Source organism: Oreochromis niloticus, linkage group LG4, assembly GCF_001858045.2.
Source record: "Oreochromis niloticus isolate F11D_XX linkage group LG4, O_niloticus_UMD_NMBU, whole genome shotgun sequence".
Taxonomy (NCBI): Eukaryota; Metazoa; Chordata; class Actinopteri; order Cichliformes; family Cichlidae; genus Oreochromis; species Oreochromis niloticus.
In genome coordinates, this window is record NC_031969.2 from 5,807,160 (window position 1) to 5,821,408 (window position 14,249).

The following is a 14,249-nucleotide window of genomic DNA, read 5'->3' on the forward strand; positions in this document are numbered from 1 at the left end:
GCTGTGGGTATTTAAGCCCTGTGTGTTCTCCTGCCTGTTGCCAGTTTGTCTGTTCCATGGTGTTTCGTTCGTCTCTCTGCCCCGCACCCCTTTTCGTATGTTCTCAGGTTTGTTATTTAGTTCTCCCAGTTTAGGTTTCTTCAGTTATTTGTCATGCGTCACTGCTTGTTTGCCACTACACCACCTTGTAAATAAACGTCACTCGAATCATCAGTCATCGCCTGCATTTTGGGTCCTCCTTTTCTCCAACACCACATGGCTCGCCTCGGCAGCCGTGACAAAATGTGATCAACCTATCTCTAATAATCGGCTATGTACCACAGGCTTTCAAGCTGGCTGTAGTTAAACCTTTACTTTAAAAAGCATCTCTAGACCCAGCAGTCTTAGCTAATTATAGGCCAATCTCCAACCTTCCTTTCATATCAAACATCCTTGAAAGAGTAGTTGTCAAACAGCTAACAGATCATCTGCAGAGGAATGGCTTATTTGAAGAGTTTCAGTCAGGTTTCAGAGCTCAGCACAGCACAGAAACAGCTTTAGTGAAGGTTACAAATGATCTTCTTATGGCCTCTGACAGTGGACTCATCTCTGTGCTTGTCCTGCTAGACCTTAGTGCAGCGTTCGATACTGTTGACCATAATATCCTATTAGAGCGATTAGACCATGCTGTAGGTATTACAGGTACTGCACTGCAGTGGTTTGTATCATATCTATCTAATAGACTCCAATTTGTACATGTAAATGGAGAGTCCTCTTCACATGCGGAGGTTAATTATGGAGTTCCACAGGGTTCAATTCTGACCAATTCTGGTCCTAGCACTAGTGAAAGGAAGCTTATGCATAAGTTTGATAAGGAACATCTGTAGTCACACTTCTGTCTGCTTCCTAGGTGTTTGGTGGCTAATCTAAGCCTTACATCACTATTTTCCCATGCTGCCAAGCTCATTGTGACATCACTGGTCGAGTCCAAACATCTTTCTGCCTCCCTTCTTCAGGCCAATCAGCCTTCACTCCACGTACTTTAAACCTCACTGCGCATCTGTCGCACCTTTGTGCAACCCACCTCCACCCTATCACTACCTCTCCCATGTTACTCAGGCTCCATTCAACTTCCTTCTTCATCTTTACCACCAGCATCTAGACCAGGGGTCGGCAACCTGCGGCTCTGGAGCCGCATGCGGCTCTTTAGTCCTTATAGTGCGGCTCTGCGTGGTTTGGGAAAATGAATTAGAAGTATTTAGCTGAAGTGTATTTTATTTTTGTTAGTTCTTTTTTAACTTGTAGTTCTAAATTGGAAGATTATTGTGATATTGAAATATAAAAATAAAATTATATTCTATTATTTTTTCATCGCTCAAAATAAGAGTCACACTCGCGGAAGCCGGTAACACTGCATTTATCGAGACTTTCAACCCCAGGTAGGCCAATTATGGATCTTCGGATCCACATTATGTCAGCAGCTCCACCGTGAACTATGTTAAAAACAAACACCGCTCACGCCTCACAGACGACAGATGACAGCTTACAGTCCTGCGTAAAGATAAAAGTGACTTCGTACAGCCCCGATTTGCAGACGCTGTGCGCAGAGGTTCAGGAGCAGAAGTCCCATTGTAAACATATCACGGCAGACCCGACGATGTTTCCATGGACATGCTTTTCAGCATCTCTTTATTGAGCACTTTTCACACACGGTTACTGTACGCATACAGCCGGCTGTAGCTTTGCAGCTCACAGCCCGACACATACCAACAACAACACAACAGCACAGAGAGCACAGACTTTAAGGCGGCGAGGCGTGATTGCGGGTGCCGCTCAGGTGTGTCCGACTCCCATGCAGCGGCACTACAGACCACGCCCCGCCACACACATTAACCAGGTAAAATACATATTTAGGCAGAATTTTGCAAATATCTATTTTTCATTTTTCAGCAGCATAGTGCTTTTTTTTCCAATTATTTTTTAAGAGTCAGGTCAAGGCTCCAACAGCCCAAAGGCGATATAAGGGTGGCGGCTGACAACAGTTTTTGTTTGCTACATGCATCATTTTAGTTCAGCTGGGTGTCTTTGCTTTTGTTATATTTCTTTAAGAGTTCAAAATGTGTTAATTACATAAATAAAATGTAATTTTCTCTGTAGCACTTCATGGATTTCATAAGCAGCACACCTTAGTTGTTCACACAAAGCATAAAGGTAAAAAACAATATATACAGTGTTATCTTCATTTTAGATGTCAAAGTGTATTTGCGGCTCCCAGTGTTTTCTTCTGCGTGGAAACCGGGTCCAAGTGGCTCTTTGGGCCTTAAAGGTTGCTGACCCCTGATCTAGACTGTGTGGGGTAGTCCCTTAATCCCTGTCACCGCTGGGATTCCATTTTGTTCTGATGGGCCATTGGAGTCTGACCACTAACAGAGGTGGGAAGTAACGAAGTACAAATACTTCATTACTGTACTTAAGTAAAATTTTCTGGTATCTGTACTTTACTTGAGTGGTGGCGTAGTCATGTGAAAGTGGATCCAAGTGCAGATACAGGCGAAGGCACAGTACTAGGTTTTCTAACAAGGCTTTATTTACAACAAATGAATTAACTTTGGGAGCTATGAACATGAAGCTTGAGACAGAGTGAGAGTCGGGGGTGAGTCGTGGGTTGTGGAGCGAGAATCTGAGTCCCTGCAACAGAACGAGAGAGATGTCAGACCAGCACTGGGCAAAGTGATGGGAAAGAAAGGTAATGAGGGATATTTCTGAGGCTTACTATCCTGATGGCGTAAACAAGAGCAGTGACCCCAGCCTGGGTGATCCAGTGAGATCTGGAATGATGGAGGCAGGAGGGCAGGCATGTGAAGTGTGAAGGAAACAGAGCATGAATGGTGGCTATGATTCACAGAATTGAATCATGGCCAAGACTGGTTGTGTGCGGTGGTCTTAAATACAGTCGGCTGGAGTTTCTTTTTCTGACAACTTTTTACTTTTACTTGCTACATTTTTAAACAAATATCTGTACTTTCAACTTCTTATATTTTTAAAACAGACTCATTACTTTTGGTGTGAGCTATTTGAGGCAAACGTCACTGCAAGCCTCCAAACATCAAACTGATTTGAGCCTAACACATGAAAGGCAGGTCTGTTTGTGTAATGGGCAAAACTGTGTGTCAAAGTCAGGGGTTAAAGTTGGTTTTGTCAAGTCAACATATTGGCATAGGTGTGGCTACCCTAACCCTAAACATATATGAGTAAAGAGCAAAAATTTGCTTACATTAAAATAAGCATGATTTACTTACCGTTTGTTGGTCTCTCTCAGTTTTTATTACCGACATTCATTTTAAAGCTTAGTTTATAAAACCTTACGATGTAACTACAGCCCAGCCCATGCAGCAGTATATTAATGACTAACCTCATATTGTGGATGGATTATCTCAGTTGCTCTCCTGACTGAAGTTTGGTCCGTTTACAGGTTAGCATTCATCCTCCAGTTTCTCTTTGCTAATGTGTTTATATTATGCAAACCATAGCTGTGTAACTAGCCACCACGTAGCACATCAATATATAAGAGCTAGCCCACCTTTTGTAACCCTACAAACGTCACTGCTGTTTAGTTTTGTCAGAAGCAATAGCAGAGCTATATATTTGAATTTTATCAGAAATCCCTAAGTCAGAACATGGTATATTATGTTAGGGTGGAAACTAGTGAGCTGTTCATTTGACTTTGAGACCTGAAGCAGGGTACCGGAAATGGCTACGACGTCAGACTTAAAGACCGGATTGTTAAGGATGGCTTTGATGCAATTGGGCCCAGTATCTTATTTTTAATGAATTCATAATAGTCTTCTGGCTATGTTCCCTCTGTTTTTAAACATGCTGTAGTGCAACCTGTTCTTAAAAAAAGGTGTCTTGACCGTAACAACCTCGTTAATTATAGGCCGATCTCCAAACTTCCGTTCCTCTCCAAAATCTTAGAGAAGATAGTTCTCTCGCAACTCCAGGCTTACCTGGATGCGCACGACATCTGTGATAAATTTCAGTCTGGTTTTAAACCACGCCACAGCACCGAAACAGCTTTGCTGAGAGTCCTTCATGATCTTCACTTAATTACTGATTCAGGGCATTCTGCTGTATAAGTCTTATTGGATCTGTCCTCAGCCTTTGATATGGTCGACCATAATATTTTATTAATGAGGTTAGAGCGCACTGTGGGCATTTGGGGTGAAGCCCTTAATTGGTTCAAATCGTACCTCTTGAACAGGTCTTTCTCTGTTACCTTGGGTACTTATTCTTCCTCAACTGCATCCTTATGCTGTAGTGTGCCCCAAGGCTCTGTGCTTGGCCCAATGTTATTCTCATTATACATGCTCCCCCTAGGCTTAATCTTTGAAAAATATAACATTTCTTATCACGGCTATGCTGGCGATATTCAAATATATTTTCAATTAAATGATGACATTGCTCTCTCATTAAACTGCTTCCTAGAGTGCATGAGAGAAGTCAAAGAACGGCTTTTGGGTAACTCCTTTATCCTGAATGATAAGAAAACGGAAATTGTAGTGTTTGGCAACCATATCCCCCGGGGCCTATTAGCTGATACCCTTGGTTCCTTTGCCACTTCTCTCTCTGACATGGTTAACTTAGGTGTCCTGCTGGATAGCTCTTTTAAATTTAACAAAAAAGTGTCTTCTGTAATTAAATCTAGCTTTTACCAACTGCGCCTTATTTCTGAGCCTAAGCACTATGTTCCTCATGAAGATCTTGAAAAGCTCATTCATGCTTTTGTGACCTCTAGATTGGATTACTGTAATTCTCTCTACTTTGGTCTTCACTCTGCTCTCCTTCATAGACTTCAGCTTGTCCAAAATGCTGCGGCTCGCCTTCTGACTGGTACTAGAAAGCATGCCTCTATCACCCCTGTTCTTGCTGATTTGCATTGGTTACCCATAAAATATCGTATGAATTTGAATTTAATATATTGTTGCTCACCTTTAAAATTATGAATAATTTAGCCCCTAACTATTTTGTCGATCTCCTTAGTCCATATGTCCCTGGGCGAGCTGTCAGGTCTTCAGCTAAATTACTTTTGGTTCAGCCTAGATCTAGACTTAAATGTAGGGGTGACCGTGCTTTTGCCCTGGTTGCACCTAACCTGTGGAACAACCTTCCCATCGCTATCCGTGCGTCAGACTCCATTTTATCTTTTAAATCTCGTTTAAAAACTCACTTATTTAACCTAGCTTTTAAATAAGTGAGTTTTAAAAGCTAGGTATTAAAAGCTAGAGTTTTAAAAGCTAGGTATTTCAAACAAAATAGGGATCTAGTTAGTATCCCTATTTTATATTTGGCTCCATTTTTATCTGTGTACTTTATCTTTTAGTTATATCTGTTCTTAGTAACTTTGTTCTTATATTCCCTTTTATTCCTGTATAATTAGTGCCTTCAACCTGCTGACATATGTGGTACTTTGTTAATGGTCTTTTATTTAATCATGTCTTAATTTCCCTGTTTCTATTGTAAAGCACTTTGGTGTATCGCTGGTTTTTAAATGTGCTATATAAATAAAGCTGTATTGTATTAAAGGGAGTAATATTGGGAGTGAAGGGACTTGAAGGGAGTAATATTTTTTAAGTGTCAGGTAATTTCAAATGCAACGCTTCTATCAGCTCAACAAACATCAGCAAGCACACAAACTGTTTGTGTGCAGTTTGTCTCACAGTGTGTTGTGGGCTAAACGTCCCCCTGCTGTATTTCACAGAGAGAGAAAAGAGTAAGAGCTAACTTCACTGACTTCAGGTTACTGAATTTTCCAAACTACAGGGAGTGCAGAATTATTAGGCAAGTTGTATTTTTGAGGAATAATTTTATTATTGAACAACAACCATGTTCTCAATGAACCCAAAAAACTCATTAATATCAAAGCTGAATGTTTTTGGAAGTAGTTTTTAGTTTGTGTTTAGTTTTAGCTATTTTAGGGGGATATCTGTGTGTGCAGGTGACACTTACTGTGCATAATTATTAGGCAACTTAACAAAAAACAAATATATATCCATTTCAATTATTTATTTTTACCAGTGAAACCAATATAACATCTCCACATTCACAAATATACATTTCTGACATTCAAAAACAAAACAAAAACAAATCAGCGACCAATATAGCCACCTTTCTTTGCAAGGACACTCAAAAGCCTGCCATCCATGGATTCTGTCAGTGTTTTGATGTGTTCACCATCAACATTGCGTGCAGCAGCAACCACAGCCTCCCAGACACTGTTCAGAGAGGTGTACTGTTTTCCCTCCTTGTAAATCTCACATTTGATGATGGACCACAGGTTCTCAATGGGGTTCAGATCAGGTGAACAAGGAGGCCATGTCATTAGTTTTTCCTTCTTTTATACCCTTTCTTGCCAGCCACGCTGTGGAGTACTTGTGGAGTAATCATGTTTTTCTTGAAGGATGCAGACTTCTTCCTGTACCACTGCTTGAAGAAGGTGTCTTCCAGAAACTGGCAGTAGGACTGGGAGTTGAGCTTGACTCCATCCTCAACCCGAAAAGGCCCCACAAGCTCATCTTTGATGATACCAGCCCAAACCAGTACTCCACCTACACCTTGCTGGCGTCTGAGTCGGACTGGAGCTCTCTGCCCTTTACCAATCCAGCCACGGGCCCATCCATCTGGCCCATCAAGACTCACTCTCATTTCATCAGTCCATAAAACCTTAGAAAAATCAGTCTTGAGATATTTCTTGGCCCAGTCTTGACGTTTCAGCTTGTGTGTCTTGTTCAGTGGTGGTCGTCTTTCAGCCTTTCTTACCTTGGCCATGTCTCTGAGTGTTGCACACCTTGTGCTTTTGGGCACTCCAGTGATGTTGCAGCTCTGAAATATGGCCAAACTGGTGGCAAGTGGCATCTTGGCAGCTGCACGCTTGACTTTTCTCAGTTCATGGGCAGTTATTTTGCACCTTGGTTTTTCCACACGCTTCTTGCGACCCTGTTGACTATTTTGAATGAAACGCTTGATTGTTCGATGATCACGCTTCAGAAGCTTTGCAATTTTAAGACTGCTGCATCCCTCTGCAAGATATCTCACTATTTTTGACTTTTCTGAGCCTGTCAAGTCCTTCTTTTGACCCATTTTACCAAAGGAAAGGAAGTTGCCTAATAATTATGCACACCTGATATAGGGTGTTGATGTCATTAGACCACACCCCTTCTCATTACAGAGATGCACATCACCTAATATGCTTAATTGGTAGTAGGCTTTCGAGCCTATACAGCTTGGAGTAAGACAACATGCATGAAGAGGATGATGTGGACAAAATACTCATTTGCCTAATAATTCTGCACTCCCTGTATAAGGCAAACTTAAAACCCTTTAATTTTCTCAAAAAATCGGCAGTGCGCCTTATAATCTGGTGCGCCTTATATATGAATTCTGTTTGTGCTTACTGACCTCGAACAGATTTTATGTGGTACACGGCGCTCAAAAAATCTGCCAAAAAATGTTTTAATATGACTTTGGTTCGGGTCCCAAAGTCAAACGAACACTGCGGCATCACTGAGAGTTAAAAACTGTCTAAATTCTTTCATCTTTTCTTTCATCCTTTCATAAGTTTAACGGAGTTAGAAGTTAGCAGCAGTGTGCAGCTGGGTCCTTAAAATAGTGGAGGTCCCTCGCTCATGGAAAGAAGCGATCATTTCTGTTGTTCCTAAGAAAGGAAAAGATGAACTGAACTGTAGCCACTAATCAACCAATATCAGTATTAAGCCTGGATTATAAAATATGCACATCCATAATAGCCAAACGACTAGATGACATCATACTCAAACTTATTAATCTGGATCAAACCGGGTTGATCTGTCAGAGACAGGCCCAAGACAGTATTAGAAGGACTCTCCATGTCATACATCACATTAAAAAGAATAATCTAGAGCAGGGGTCGGCAACCTTTCTGATGACGAGTGCCATCTAAAATGTTAATGTGCCTATCAACTCTTGCATTAACTATAAATTTAATAACGCTGCATATCAGCTGTTACACACCATAAAGAACAGCCTTATAGAACTATATTTGTTCAAGGTTCAAGGTTCAAGGTTCTTTATTCGCCACATGCATAGTTATATAACACACAGTGAAATGTAACCTGACACGCTCCTCGACTTGTGCAAAAGGGGGGGAAGAGAGGAAGAACATTATATATAATATATACATTAGGTGAATGTGCAGTAGTAGCATGTATGCAGCAAGCAGGTGAATTCTGTACATAAAGTGAATTGAATAAGAATAGGCAATCTGACTATTTTACAAAATAGACAATATGAACATATTTAAAATTAAAGGAATTTGAAATGTACATTGTGCCGGTGGGTTTAGAGTGTCTAGAAGAGAGTCCTGTCTCAGTCACTTATGGACAGTGTTGGTCAAGTTACTTGAAAAAAGTAATCCTGTTACTTTACTGATTACTTATTTTCAAAAGTAATTAATTACTTAGTTACTTAGTTACTTTTTAAAAACACGATTTACAACCTGAATAGGCGATAAAGCGATAGATCTTTCAGCCCAATTCTACTTTTTCTGCATAATCCATCATACAAAATGTAATCAAATATGGAATCAAACTCAAAATAAGGTCAGTACTTCCACGCTTTAAACGCTGCACGCTCATACTCTCTCCCGTACTTGATATATTATCCACTGTTGATCTGCAGACAGCTGTTGTCATGAACGTCGCACTCGCTTACGTCACTGTCATGAGACATTCTCGCAAAAACTCACGGTTTTAGTAACGCAGTAACGCAGCGTTCCTACGGAAAAGTAACGGTAATCTAATTACCGTTTTTGCAATGGTAATCCCTTACATTACTCATTACTTGAAAAAAGTAATCGGATTACAGTGACCTGTTACCCATCTCTGCTTATGGATGATGTGAGAGGGCGTGTGTGTGTGTGTGTAGGCGGAGGTTTGGTTTAGGGCCCGGATGGCTTGGGGATAGAAGCTCCTCTTGAGTCTCTCTGTCCTTGCCTGGCTTTTTGGTCCTTAACACAGGACACATCCCTGTGGTGCTCCTGTGTTGATGGTGATGCTGTTAGAGACGCATCTACCCACCCTCACCACCTGAGTTCTGCCAGTGAGGAAGTCCAACACCCATGCACACATACGGCTGTTGAGTCCCAGATCCCTCAGCTTTGTGAGCAGTCTGCTGGGCACTATTGTGTTAAACGCTGAACTGTAATCAACAAACAGCATTCTCACATAGTTGCCCTGTTTCTTGTCCACGTGGCTGAGGGTGGTGTGCAGGACATGGGCGATGGCGTCCTCTGTGGATCTGTTGGGTTGGTAGGCGAACTGGAGCGGATCTGTGGTGTCTGGGATGGAGGAGGAGATGCTGTTCTTCAGCAGCCTCTCGAACACCTTCATTACTACCGAGGTCAGTGCAACTGGCCGGTAATCGTTCAGGGATGAGGGTTTGCTGTTCTTGGGCACCGGGATGATGGTGGATCTTTTGAAGCATGTGGGGACCACAGACTTCGCCAGGGACTCGTTGAAGATGGAAGTGAACACACCTGCTAGCTGGTCAGCACAGCAGCGCAGCAGACGGCCGGTGATGGCGTTTGGCCCCACCGCTTTCCTTGTGTTTACTCTCCTCAATGCCGCTCAGACGTCGTGCGATAATTGTTGACAGATGTTGGCAACGTGCAGATCAGCTATTTTCAAAAAACACTTTTTATAAATAACAAGAACACCATAACAGCAAAGGAACTATACAACAGAAAATGCAAATGCTATTTATGGTCTCCTCACAACAATGATAAGAAAAAAATAACTGGGCCAATATGATATTTGTTAATACAGGGATACACATGTTAATGTGATCTCTGATCGTGCTTTGTATTTGTCAGCTGTGTTATCTGGGGATCACATTCTTTATGTGAGAGAAAATCTGCTCACACAGATATGTAGAGCCAAATATTGTCAATAGGGTCTGTGCAATGTTCTTGAGAGAGTTAAAGTTGTCTGGTATTGATGTCCAGCAGGTAAAAATGCAAGCTCCATGAACACGCACAGCTTTGGATTCCAGCTGCTTTCATAGTTCTGCAAACTTTGTCCCCCACAGAGTCGAACTTTTCAGTTCAATCAGCTGCGTTTCCATGTCGTCTGTGTCCAGCCAGTTAAAGAGAGACAAATCCAGCTGCTCATTAAAGCTTTCTGGTTTGATTAGAAAAGAAAACATTGGTCCACCTGAAAGTCCTAAAAACGCACTGTGAATCCTGTCTCGTGTCGTCGGATGTATCCGTGTATTTCCGTGGTGCTGATGCAGTGCTAAGCGACAGCTCCCTGAGGCGTTGGAAGTGGCGGAACGTGGACATTTCAACATCGGTTGAAAAAACTATCAGCTCTTGAACAAAAGCTTCCCACATGCCGAGCATATCTGATACAATTTGTCCTGCTCCCTGCAGTTTAAGATTAAGCTCGTTATATCAGCGAGAAACAAAAGTTTTACAACCCACTTCCCACTGCGTTACTAAACCGTGATTTTTTTTGAGAGAGTGTCTCATGACAACGACATACAAGCGTGCGACGTGTGTGGCAGAAACAGATGTGTGCAGATCAACAATGGATAGTATGGAGTGCGGGAGAGAGTACGACCATGCAGTGTTTAAAGCTTGGAAGCACTCACATTACTTTGAGTTTGATTCTGTACAAAGTGGCAAAAACATTAGTGTCCTCTGTACACTCTGTACACTGTGTACAGAGAAACCGCTGACTGCTGCGGCACCGGCCAAACCTCCACAGTGTTTACTTCTAACACTCTATTTGAAAGAGTGTGTGTAAACAGAAAAAAATATTTTATTTTATATGCTGTAATATGCAGAAAATAGGTTTAAATGTTAAACAATTTCTTCAAGTCAAAGACTGTGGCATATAATTTAATTGTTGCTTGATGCAATGTGCATAAAGTTAAAAGATTAAAACTAATAAAACAATTTTTAAAAGAGACTTTTTCATTGGATTCAATTTTATATGATGGATTATGCAGAAAAAATAGAATTGGGCTGAAAGGTCTGTATGTTTGATTACATATTCAGGTTGCGTATCATGTTTTTAAAAAGTAACTAAGTAACTAAGTAATTAATTACTTTTGAAAATATGTAACAGTACAGTACTGTACAAGTAGTACAGTATATATCACAGAATTCAGGGCCTTTATAAACACACACATACAGAGAAAAGTGATGAACTGAAACAATTTTTTTGTTCTTTTATTATGTATATTTTATTAATAATTACATTTCATTATCTGTATCTTTACCACACATTTGCCACACAGGTGTAGATACTGTATGTGCAGTAAATGCTTAAATTGTACTGATTAGAATATACTGGACATTCAATGCTGCGATTCAGCATACTGTGTTAGAGGCTGGGATTTGATGAAATCATAATATATACTTATACATACTTATATAACTTTTGAGTATTAATTTTCAAATTGCATTAATAAACACAGCCATCGTGTAAAAAATAAAACTGCACATGGTCCTTGATCATCATCCCTGTCCAGTTGAGAATGAATGTGTGCACTCACATATTAAATTTAATGAACTGAAATCAATCATCTCCAGTCTTAGCAGAGGGCACTGATATAAGGAATCAGAGAATTGATAGCTGTGATTTTTAATCACTCTGTCTCAGTTCTTTTAACTCTAAGTATCAGAAAGTAATGTGCTAACATCTGGACTGAGTGTTTACAGACATCGGGATTTCAGAAATGAGATAGTTATTCCAATAGCTAATAGGAAAGGGAAATGGATTTTCAAATGAGGAATGGGATTGCCATTTTAAATATAATAAATCTTTGATTTTGAATCCATTTACTTATTTCTCTTTTTTAAAATTCTGTTTGAAAAACGTTTTTGAAAATCTGTTTTTTTAAATTTGGAATCCGAAAATGGTTTTTGAAATGAGGTCTTTATTGAGAGTTTAATTCTTTTTTTTGTGAAATTCATTGTCGATTTTTAGTATTTATTGATGGATTAATAATTCATTTTGAATAATAGATTTAAAAATAATGTTTTTGTTTAAAATTAAATTATTATAAAATAAATGACTTTAGTAATGTTTGAATAAATGAAATAATTAAAAAAATGAATTCATTAATGAAAGTTTTCATCTTTGATTTGTGTTGTCGGCTTTGTGTTTACACCAAAATGCTAAGAGAAAGATGTGTGTGCTCATTTGGATAGGGTTTTGTCTTGGTGTGTGGGGCTGTAGCCTATAGGTTCACATGGTTAACTGATCATTTTACAGAGTAATGTGAAAGTAACGTAACGTACGGTTACTGTGTAACCTGGGTTCTCTTAGTGAGAGACTCTCTCCACACCGTTTTATTCCATATGTACGGGGTACAACCTCTTCTTGGTCGTGGCGCATGGATACTTCTTTAAGACACTCCGGCACGCCCGGCCACGCCCCACAGCTCACGAATAAAACAGCTGTGCAGACGTGACACGGGTGATAGTTGGATTGGAACGTGTCTCCAAGCAGCCTGACGGTGGAGAGATAATCTCTTACTAAGAGAACCCAGGTTACACAGTAACCGAACGTTCTCTAGCATATCGAGACTATCTGTCCACACCATTACATATTCCATATGTACGGGGTAACTCTGTAAGACACCCTGTGAGGGGACAGTGCAACCGAATTGCAGAGAGTGAAGGTGCCAATGAACCACTGACAAAGTACACATAAGCAGACCACCCCGGTCAGGGCTTCGTCAGACGCGAAGGCCAAGCTGGGGGGTGGAGGCAGCAGTCTGCAGATGCCAGACTGGCCTGTACCGGTCGTGCAGGACGCAGGACCGCAAGTGATCAGCCGCTCAAGGTCAGCCCGGGAACCGCGAGACAGACCGCCAGGGAGCGCAGCACACCGAGCTGCCAAGTAGGATCCCGCTGGTCGCATAAGCCTACAACGTGTGGGCAATGCCAGACAGAGGGTCGGCGCTACAAGCTGGAGAACTCTCACTCGCCACAGTTAGGTCCGACTGTGTGTAAGCCGGCGAAGCGGGCAACACGCCAGGGAAGCACAGCCTACACTAACAGGTCAAGCTAGGGATGAGGCCTGTCCATCCACAGAGCCAAAGCCGCTCCGTGCTGTCGACAGACAGAGAGGGGGGATGGCAGCCTAGCCTACTGAAGTGGAGGGGTGAGCAAGGTGACGACCCGAAGGTCCAACCCCAGCACCGTCACTACGTGCTGTCCGCAGACAGATGAGCCTCAAGAGTGAACTCGAATGAGACACTCGAGGTGAGTCATAAAGTCCCAACTCACTGAGCAGGCCTTTGCTGGCCGTGTAAGCCCGTGACACAAAGGCAATGCACCAGACAGGGAGCCAGTGTTGCAGGCTGGAGAGCTCTCACTCACTGGCTGAAGTGTCAGACACTACAGATGGACTGATCCGATATTACTTATCGGTATTGGTCCGATACTGACCTAAATTACTGGATCAGATATCGGAGAGGAATGAAAAATGTAATCCAATCCATTAAATATAAAAAAACATCTCACAAAACTTGTGACATGGCATAACCCAGCTCATAACCTTAGCACGTCGGAGCGGTATGCATCACGTGATAGAGCGGCTGTGGCATGCGAGACCTGGCGGCGGTCTGGTTGAGCATTTGGAGCCTCGCTACCAAACCAGCATTTCATCTCCGAGAAAGTTATCCCAGCGAGAAGTAAAGCAAGTGTGTAAGTTCATCTCTGAATGTTTGTAAAGCATTCCCACATTAAGCTTAACAACCGATATATGGAGCGACTGCCTCTTCTCTCCCCCTCCCTCTCCTGTTGCTACTTCAATCATGAAACTGATCAATCATCAGCTGATCGGCTTTTCTGTCGCGAGTCCCGTCTCTCGTTTGTTTTTGGCCCACTTTGCACCACAAAGAGGAAACCAGCGGCTAAACAACAGCAGCAGGTTTAAACTTGATAAGCTGTTGTTAGAATTTATTTAATATTACTTTCTACACCAGGATCCTATAATACGAAAGCTGACGGCTGGTAACTGTGCAGGGGCGGATCTAGCAAAGTTATGCCAGGGGGGCAGGGAGGGCATTAACAGGGAAAAGGGGGCACAAAGACATACTTTTCTCTCTTATTCTCATTTAAAATGTCTCGCTTTTAATAAATAATTATCTGAATCTTACAACCAAAGTTTTCATCTGATGTAAAATTTATAGAATCCATTATTGTATATAGTAACTATTAA